Source organism: Nycticebus coucang, chromosome 9 (assembly GCF_027406575.1).
Source record: "Nycticebus coucang isolate mNycCou1 chromosome 9, mNycCou1.pri, whole genome shotgun sequence".
Lineage (NCBI taxonomy): Eukaryota > Metazoa > Chordata > Mammalia > Primates > Lorisidae > Nycticebus > Nycticebus coucang.
The window spans coordinates 116,627,555-116,636,728 of record NC_069788.1 but is presented as its reverse complement, the minus strand read 5'-3'; positions in this window follow the sequence as shown (position 1 = coordinate 116,636,728).

The window sequence follows — 9,174 nt, the reverse complement described above, 5'->3', positions numbered from 1 at the left end:
GGCAGGCATTTTCTTGTTGGGCAGAAATATCAACCTAGACTAACCTAAAGACAACCTGTGGGGGGACCTGGGGGTGGGCTGCCAAGAAAGAGAGGAGGATATGCCTGGCCGTGCCACCACTGGCTCTGTGAGCTCTGGCAGACAGCCCCAGCCATTTCCTGCCACCTACCAGGAGGAAACTCCCCAAGATATACGTAGTATATGCTGATAAAATGACAGGATGATTTTAAAAAATTCTCCCTGTTTGGCATCAGGTCCAGACACTGTGTACAATTTCAGCGTCCAAGCCAGATTGATGGGCCTTTCGACCGCTTTAGAGGGTAGCTTCAGTGAGAAGGGACATGTCTGACTGTAAACATTGACTATAAATACCGCTCAGTTGCTTTAAAATGGTAAATTTCCAAGCAGTGTGGATCTGATGCTTCCTGTGTTAACAGCTTTTTCTTCTTGTTCAATTATTTTGACTGGTAAGGGAGTAGAAATTGCACTTCAAAATGTATCGATGGATATTTTCAGCCTTGCTGAGAGTTTCAAAATATATACCAATCCTGGGAACATTGCTTTAATTTCCACTTCCTACTTTCACGAAGAAAATGGAGGTTATCTATTATAGGCACTCTTTGAGAGAAATGCAAGACCAGGACTATGGGTCTCTCTTCAACTCAAATTCTCTCTGGTCTCTACGCCTGGCCTCTTTGATATTGAGCCAACTTTGTTCAAGCCCTAGGTCAAGAGGTCCACCATCTGGTACTCATCAGAGTACCAGATGATGAGGTCCTTGATAAAGAAATGAGCATTCCTTAAGAGCCTGGGCTAGATCATTTTGTCAAGGCATCTGACAAAGGCAAAACAAACTCCATTTCTCTATATCTTCGTCTCCATATGAGGTGAAGCGTCCGGAAGCCTCTCCTCCAGGCCAAGGTCCTGGGCACATGGGCAGCCAGCCAGCAACGTATTTGCCCCTATCATGTTTCTAGTTTTCTTAACCCTAGCTGCCTGGCCCCATCCACTCCTTTTCCTGAGCTCCTGACATGGATTTATGCATGCTTTCCTGACTGACCACAAAGAACTCAAATTCAGCTGAACCTGCCTCCCAAATCTGCTCTTCCTCCTGTATTCCCAGTTAATGGTTGCTTTACACCACAGCACTTGTATCCTGAGCAAGAAATTTACATTCTCAAACCCCTTCTCTCACATCTACCTCTAACTAATCACCAAATCCTACCCTCTTTCTCCTGCTTCAGCGTTACTGCCCTAAGCCAGGCCCTCAGGATTGCTTACTTGGAAGACTACAATATTACTGGGATCCTCTGCCACTAGCCATCAGCCTCCTCACTAAAATTTATAATTGGACTGGGCGTGGTGGCTCACACCTCTAATCCTAGCACTCTGGGTGGCTGAGATGGGTGGATTGCCTGAGTTCAAGGGCAGCCTGAGCAAGTGTGAGACCCCATCTCTACTAAAAATGAAAAACTGAGGCAAGAGGATCACTTGAGCCCAAGAGTTTGAAGTTGCTGTGAGCTATATGAGCCATGGCACTCTACCAAGGGCAACAAAGTGAGACTGTCTCAAAAACAAACGAGGGGGATGGGAGAAAGGAAGAGCAGAGAAGGAAGAAGGGAGAGGGTGGGGGTCTTGGTGTGTGATGCACCTTTTGGGGGCAAGACAATTATAGGAGGGACTTTACCTAACAAATGGATCAGTGTAACCTGGTATCTTGTACCCTCAATGAATCCCCAACAATAAAAACAAATAAACAAACAAAAAAACTTATATAACTGATCATGTCACTCTCTGTTTTTAAATTCTTTGGCTTATCAGAATAAGTCAAAATTCCTTACACAGACACAGAGGACATCTGTTAACTTGTCTGTGCATACCCTCTAACTTCTTTTTTTTTTTTTTTGAGACAGAGTCTCAAGCTGTCGCCCTGGATAGAATGCCATGGCATCATAGTTCACAGCAACCTCCAACTCTTGGAGTCAAGCGATCCTCTTGCCTCAGTTTTTCTGTTTTTAGTAGAGACAGGGGTCTCACTCTTGCTCAGGCTGGTCACGAGCCTGTGAGCTCAAGCAATCCATCCACCTGGGCCTCCCAGAGTGCTAGGATTACAGGCATGAACCACCACACCACCCAGCCCCTACCAACTTCATTCCCTTCACCAGCCCTACCCTACCCACACATAACCCTGAGCCACTCACATTTCCAGGGTTCTTGTACACTGACCCATCTCAATGACCTTTGCCCCCTTCCCAGAATGCCCTTCCACATCTTCACCTGCTTATACTTTAAGCCTAGCAGAGGTGTCCAAGCCTTTTTTTTTTCTCTGCCGCACTTTGGAAGAATAAGAGTTCTCTTGAGCCACATTAAACACACAAACACCAATGAAAAGCCGATTAGCAAAATAAAGGTCTATGCATACGTTTTGTGATATCTGATACCACGGAGAAGCCAAAAAAAGTCCCACTGGCTGCAGGTGCAGGTTGGACACTCCTGCTTTTTTTTTTTGGAGGGACAGAGTCTCCCTTTATCACCCTCGGTAGCCTTGGTAGAGTGCCCTGGTGTCACACAGCTCACAGCAACCTCCAACTCCTGGGCTTAGGCGATTCTCTTGCCTCAGCCTCCCAAGTAGCTGGGACTACAGACGCCCACCATGACGCCCGGCTATTTTTTTGTTGTAGTTTGGCTGGGGCTGGGCTTGGACCCACCATCCTTGGTATATGGGACCGGCGCCCTACTCACTGAGCCACAGGTGCCACCCAGGACACCCCTGCTTTAAGTCGCAGCTCTCAAACAATTTCTGACTTGTGAAGATGCTGCTCTGTGCTTTTATAGAGCTCTGCTCTATCTTCTTGTGATTATTTTTATATATTTCCCCATAGTTATTTACTAGACTCCTCAGAGGCTGGGATCAGACTTTGTTAATTTTTGTACCCTTACTACCTAGAAGTGCCTGGCATGGTAGGTATTCAAGAAAGAAAGGAAAGGAAGAGACAAAATACCATCCCAGTGGGCACATAGGCACGGGCTTTCCATTCTGACTGGGCTATCTGACATTTCCCTGGGGAAGAATGGGGAGTAGCAGCAGCCCACCATCCTTGACATTGATTCATATACTCTACACAGACATTTAGTGAGTGCTGCCAAGATGCCTACCACTGCGTTAGAAGAGAAGGCTGCCAGGGCTTGCTGAAGAGGTGCTCCCATTCAAGGGGGAGAGATGGGCATGCGTAGGCACCCACTGGCCTGGCATCTTCATCTTGGTGGGCTAGCTGGTCTGCTCTAAGGGCCTCAGCTCTGCAGAGGCTATGGAGAGGGCAAGGGGTGTAGGAGAAGGTTAGAGAGGCCTAGGAAAGAGGCTACCTCTGGGACCAATTCTGCTAAGCAGCGGATTTACTTCTGCATTTCTTTTGTAGGAATTCCTTGCTGCTAATAAAAGGCGTTTGACACTTTTCTAATCATCCAATAGCCTTTGCAATCCTGTTATTACCAAATGTGACACCTGGGTCATTTCGTAATTGGTAATAACATTGTGGTTCCTCCAGTTGTCCACCAGAATTGGAGTCATTCCTTCTGACTTCTTTTTTTTTTTTTTGAGACAGCCTCTCTCTGTTGCCCTATTGGAGTGCTGTGGCATCATAGCTCACGGCAACCTCAAAACCTTGGGCTTAAGGGATCCTCTTGCCTCAGCGACTTGAGTAGCTGGGACTACAGGTGCTCACAACCACACCTGGCTACTTTTTTTTTTTTTTTGTCTTGTATATTTTTAGTATACAAGAGAGACAGGGTCTCACTCTTGCTCAGGCTGGTCTTGAACTCCTGAGCTTAGGCAATCCACCTGCCTCAGCCTCCCAGAATGTTAGGATTACAGGCACGAGCCACTGCACCTAGCTTTTCTCTGACTTCTGATGGGACCACAAGGACTTTCTTACCCCCTCATCATGGGGCAGTGGGGTTTGGCTCTCGCTCCATGGTTGGGGGAGGGAGTCGCTGCTCTGAAGGAAGCAATGTTAAGGGACGCTGGCCCATCCTGAGCCCAGGTGAGTTGCTCCTTTTCTCTGGGATCTTCTCCTGTATGTGTCTCCCAAGTACTTGGCTTAAAAGAGAGAAGTGTGTGTTCACAGAACTACCCTGCCTCCCTCTTTCTCTCCTCTCTTTCCTTTCTCATCAGCAAATACCTAATAAGCATGTACTATCTGTTCATACTACACACACTGTCCTGAGCACTGGGAAACAGAGATGAACAAAACCTAAAAGCATCCCTGCCTTCACAGAGCTTACACTCCAGGGGCAGGAACTGATAAATAAAAAGCCTGGGTCATCAGACAAAGAGGAGGCGGAAGACGCAAGTTCCTTTCAAAGTGCTTAGACGTCTCCTCCTTTTACAATGTTTAGTGAAACTCACCTATCTTTTCCTGAGATCAACTGGTACATCAAGTGCCGTCAGGTGGCATTGGGTGCATGGGCTCTGCAAGTATAGGGCTCTTCAATTGTGAGATGGGGATGCTCAAGCCTTCCCCACAGGGTTGTGTAGTGGTAGAGTGCCTGTCACATACATTCTGTTCACCATCCCAGTCTTCTTTCTTGTGTAGAGCAGACATGATGGGGGCAGGGGTCCAATCGGGTCTCTTCCCGCACCTTTTGGGTCCTGCTGCAGCTGCACTGGCCTGGGCACAGAGAAGCCAGGCCCTGACCCCATGCCTCTACCTTGCCTTATCTCCTGCTTGCTCAGCAGAGGTTCTAAAGGAGGCAGCCACCCACCTGTGGGGCAGGACAATCTATTCCTGCAGGACCCTAGGCATGGATGCAGAGGCTCATCTGGGGGGCTGTTCTTGTTAGTAGAGAGTAGTCACCTTCATGTGCCCTGGCAGGCCCTTCAGGAGTCCCCCTCTCACCCCCAGCAGGTAGCAGTGGTGCCTGTGGGCATGGCCTCCAGGCACCTGGAGTGGTGACCAGGCAGTGGACTTTACAAGCTTTCTTTCTTTTTCTTTTCTATTATTTTTGTTGTTGTTGTTGCGACAAGAGTCTCACTTTGTTACCCTTGGTAGAATGCCGTGGCATCACAGCTCACAGCAACCTCTAACTCTTGGGCTTGAGTGATTCTCTTGCCTCAGCCTCCCAAGTAGCTGGACTATGACAGGTGCCTGCCACAACACCCGGCTGTTGTTTGTTGTTGTTGTAGTTGTTGTTGTTTAGCAGGCCCAGGATGGGTTCAAACCTGCCTGCCTTGGTGTACCTGGCCAGCACCCTACCCACTGAACTACGGGTGCCACTGACACCGGAAAGTATTTTTTAAATTATTTATTATTTTTTTATTTTTAAACTAAGTTTATTTTTTTATTGTTGCAGTTTGGCCGGGGCCGGGTGTGAATTTGCCACCCTCGGTATATGGGTCCGGCACCCCACTCACTGAGCCACAGGCATCACCCTATTTTTTTTTTATTTTTAGACAGTCTCACTATGTTGCCCTAGGTAGAGTGCCGTAGCGTCACAGCTCACAGCAACCTCCAACTCTTGGGCTTAAGTGATTCTCTTGCCTTAGCCTCTCAAGTAGCTGGGACTACAGGTGCCTGCCAAAATGCCTGGCTATTTTTTATTTCAGTTGTCATTGTTGTTTAGCTGGCTTGGGCCGGATTTGAACCCACCAGCCTTGGTGTATGTGGCTGGTGCCGTAAGTACTGTGTTACAGGCACCAAGCCTACAAGCTTTATTTATCCTGTGAAATAAATACTGCAAATACCGCAAGTTAAGGGTTGTTGACACCTCATGTTTCATTTGAGGAAACCGAGGTTAAGAATTTGCCCAAGCGGATCTTGGGGTCTTGGTGGGCACAGTCACTCACACCTGTAATCCTAGCACTCCGGGAGGCCAACGTAGGCATATCACCTGAGCTCAAAACTCTGAGACCAGTCTGAGCAAGAGCGAGACACTGTCGAAAAAAGCAGCCAGGCTTTGTGGTGGGCACCTATAGTCCAAGCTAAGAGGAGGCTGAGGCAAGAGGATCACTCAAGCCCAAGAGTCTCAGGTTGCTATGAGCTATGACCCCACGGCACCTCTGCCCAGGGCAACAAAGTAAGACTGTCTCAAAAAAAAAAAAAGAATTTGCCCAAGCCGGTCTCCTAACCAGTGGCAGAATCATCATTGGAATTCAGATCGTCCAACTCCAGAGCCAGGGCTTTATATCCTGCTGTTCCCTCTCTCCCTTCTGTTATCCACTTCCCTGCAGTCCCTGTACTGCACTGGGTGCAGAGAGCTCCCTGGGGCCTCAGGGAACCTCAGGGGCTCTTGGCACTTTGCCCAGCTCACCTTGAGGGCTGGCTTTAACAGCTTTAAGAGAAGGTGAACTGTGCCTAAGAGAAATGCTTAAAGGGAGAAAATGCCCAGGGAACTAGAAGTCCAAAATGGCACATTGGAGGGACCCTGGAGCACATCTCTTCATATTCCTCCTTATACAGAGGAGAAAACAGAAGCCCTGGGGGGAAGCAAGTTCCCTGCATACAGAACTTCTGAGTGCCTATAGCCATATTTGCATTTGATAAAGTTACTCTTACTCCATTAAATTGCTTCAGAATAACAAACCTTTATTTTGACCTCTTTGGAAACCTTTTGTAAACAAACAGAACTCTATGACCCAAAAGAATACTAGAGCTCAATTGTAAAATTTAATGCGGTGAAACTTACTATCATATCAAAGCTGCCATCCAACTCAAGTAAATTAATAGCTTCCTAGTCGCATTTTACTTGGGAATCGTTGTGGCCGTGGCAAATTTACCGCTGCAAACATGAACTGCAGCAGTAAATTTACTACACCCTGCCCAGCGGCCTCAGAAGTCCTGCACTGGTCTTCAGACCCAATCACTGAAGATGGCCTGGGACTTAGTCCAGCCCAACACTTACTTGCTGTAGGATTCCAGGCAGGTCGAGTAAGCCTCACTGAGCCTTGATGTCTTCATTTACAGTTGGGGATGATAATCCTTAACTCAGCTCAGGGTTATGGGAGCTTTGGAGACAGCTGGCACAATGGCTGGCACCTCCTAAAAACTGTGGCTATTATGATTACTTTTGTTGTCTTCAAAGTCAAGGAATGTGAGGAAATAGTAAGTCTCTCAGGTGTCACTTTGATTCTGTGGTTCTGCAAGAATCCATTCCTAGGACCAGAGAGGAAACAGTACCCCTTGGTGCCCCTGATCATTGACGTCTGTCTCAGGGAGGGCCTGGCTTAATTCAGTGCTCTGTGGGATTAGAATCTGGAAGAAAGACCATAGACTGTAGCTGAGATGGCAGCTCCCAGTCCATGGCTCTATGAGCATGGTCATTACCTGCCCTCTTCCCCGGGGAAGTGCCCATTAAGGGAGGGCTGGTTGTGAAGTCTAGCACCTTCTTGAAAGGCTACACTCCTGTGGGGTTTTCCTGGTGGTTGGGGGAGGAGTCCTCTTAGGGCCTACAGACTGACAATTTGGTGCACACGTGTAGCATCCTCCCCATGGAGCCCTGGCGAGTATGCGGTAAGATTTATAGAAATCCTGCCATACTTTAGCTCCTCCCTCCTTCTCCTTAGGGGACTGCCTTCTGGAGTTGCCAGAAAACTATCAGCCTGATTTCAGCTTGGCATGGTCCAGCTTCATCCCCCATGCCTGGTCATGAATTTGGAGCTTCTCACCAGGAGTGGATGTGATGTCTTCAGATCCCACATCCTTTTTGCCTGGTTCTTTTAAGACCAAAGACAACTAGATATACATAGACCAGTCTGGGATGAGAACAGGCTTTCACATGCTGACTTTGACCTCCTGAGAGCCTTTGTGAAAGTGGGGACACCAGGAGGGCAGTTCTCTGACATTTTCTTGGTTGAGCTGAGGTGCCTGTGGAGTCTGATTTCTGAGGAGCAAGGTTTTCCCTGGCATCGCACAGATGATGTGACCACTGGATCTGCCCCATGATTCCTGTGGAGACCAGGCAGTGGCTTGAGAGTGGTTTTCTCCATCTATGCGAATGGACCATGGCCCCTACCTAGTGCAGCTTGATTAAACTCCCCAGGCAAGAGGAAACAGGGAGAGCAAGGTTGGCCTGCAGCATCTCCACACCCTCACCCCTATTGTATGTGACTGCCACACAGTTCATGCCTCAAACTGTCTGTCACTTTTGTAGACCCTTTGTGAACCTTTTTTAGTGCATTCTCTTCTTCTAAGGGTTATGTTCCTGGTTAGGACATTTTTGGACTTGTTTAAATGTCCTCTTGATTAGTTTTCTGCGTGAGGGTGTCATAATTGCAGTGATGATCCTGGGTTTTCTGCAGCAAAAAGTAAACTAGGGTTTTCTTTACCTCGCTTGAACAGAAATGTATCAAGCATCCTCTATGTGTGTGAGAGAAATGGAGAAATATCACTCTCACTTCTGTGCCTCAGGGTGATGCTAATGGGGTGGTTGGGGAGGGCAGGATGCTGTGACCTCAGTTTGCCTGATTCCCCACATGCCTCATTTGGAGGCCTGGCCCTATCTGGGTCTTTATAGAAGCCAGGTGTCCAGCAGCACTAATAGAAAGCAAACTCCTTGTCACCTCTTCCTCCCGCATGCAAGGACCTCCTAAGTCCAGCCTGACAGAACTTGGCCAACCTCAACTGTTGTCAAATCCTTCACAGCATCCTGGACACCCGTAATGCCTGGCAGCTCTCTCTCTCTCTCTGGAAGACTTCAAGTACTTCCATCCTCTGGACCTTCCCATGGGCTAGTCATGCAGTTCCCTCAGTTCCCACTTAAGGACTGAGCCAACTGATTTATCCACCTTCTCTGAGACCACCTTGCATTTCTTCCTCTCGGATTCTTACTTTGTTGTTATTTCACCTAAAACTAATCTGGCCTATCTTGCTTTCTGCCTGGAACAGGAGCAGTTCACACCTGATCCTCAATGCCTCCAGGACTGGGGCAGAATCTCCAGGATGTTTGTGTTTGTGTTTTTGTTGTTGTTGTTGTTGTTGTAGAGACAGAGTCTCACTTTATGGCCCTCGGTAGAGCACCGTGGCCTCACACGGCTCACAGCAACCTCCAACTCCTGGGCTTAAGCGACTCTGTTGCCTCAGCCTCCCGAGTAGCTGGGACTACAGGCACCCGCCACAACGCCCGGCTATTTTTTGGTTGCAGTTTGGCCGGGGCCGGGTTTGAACCCGTCACCCTCGGCAT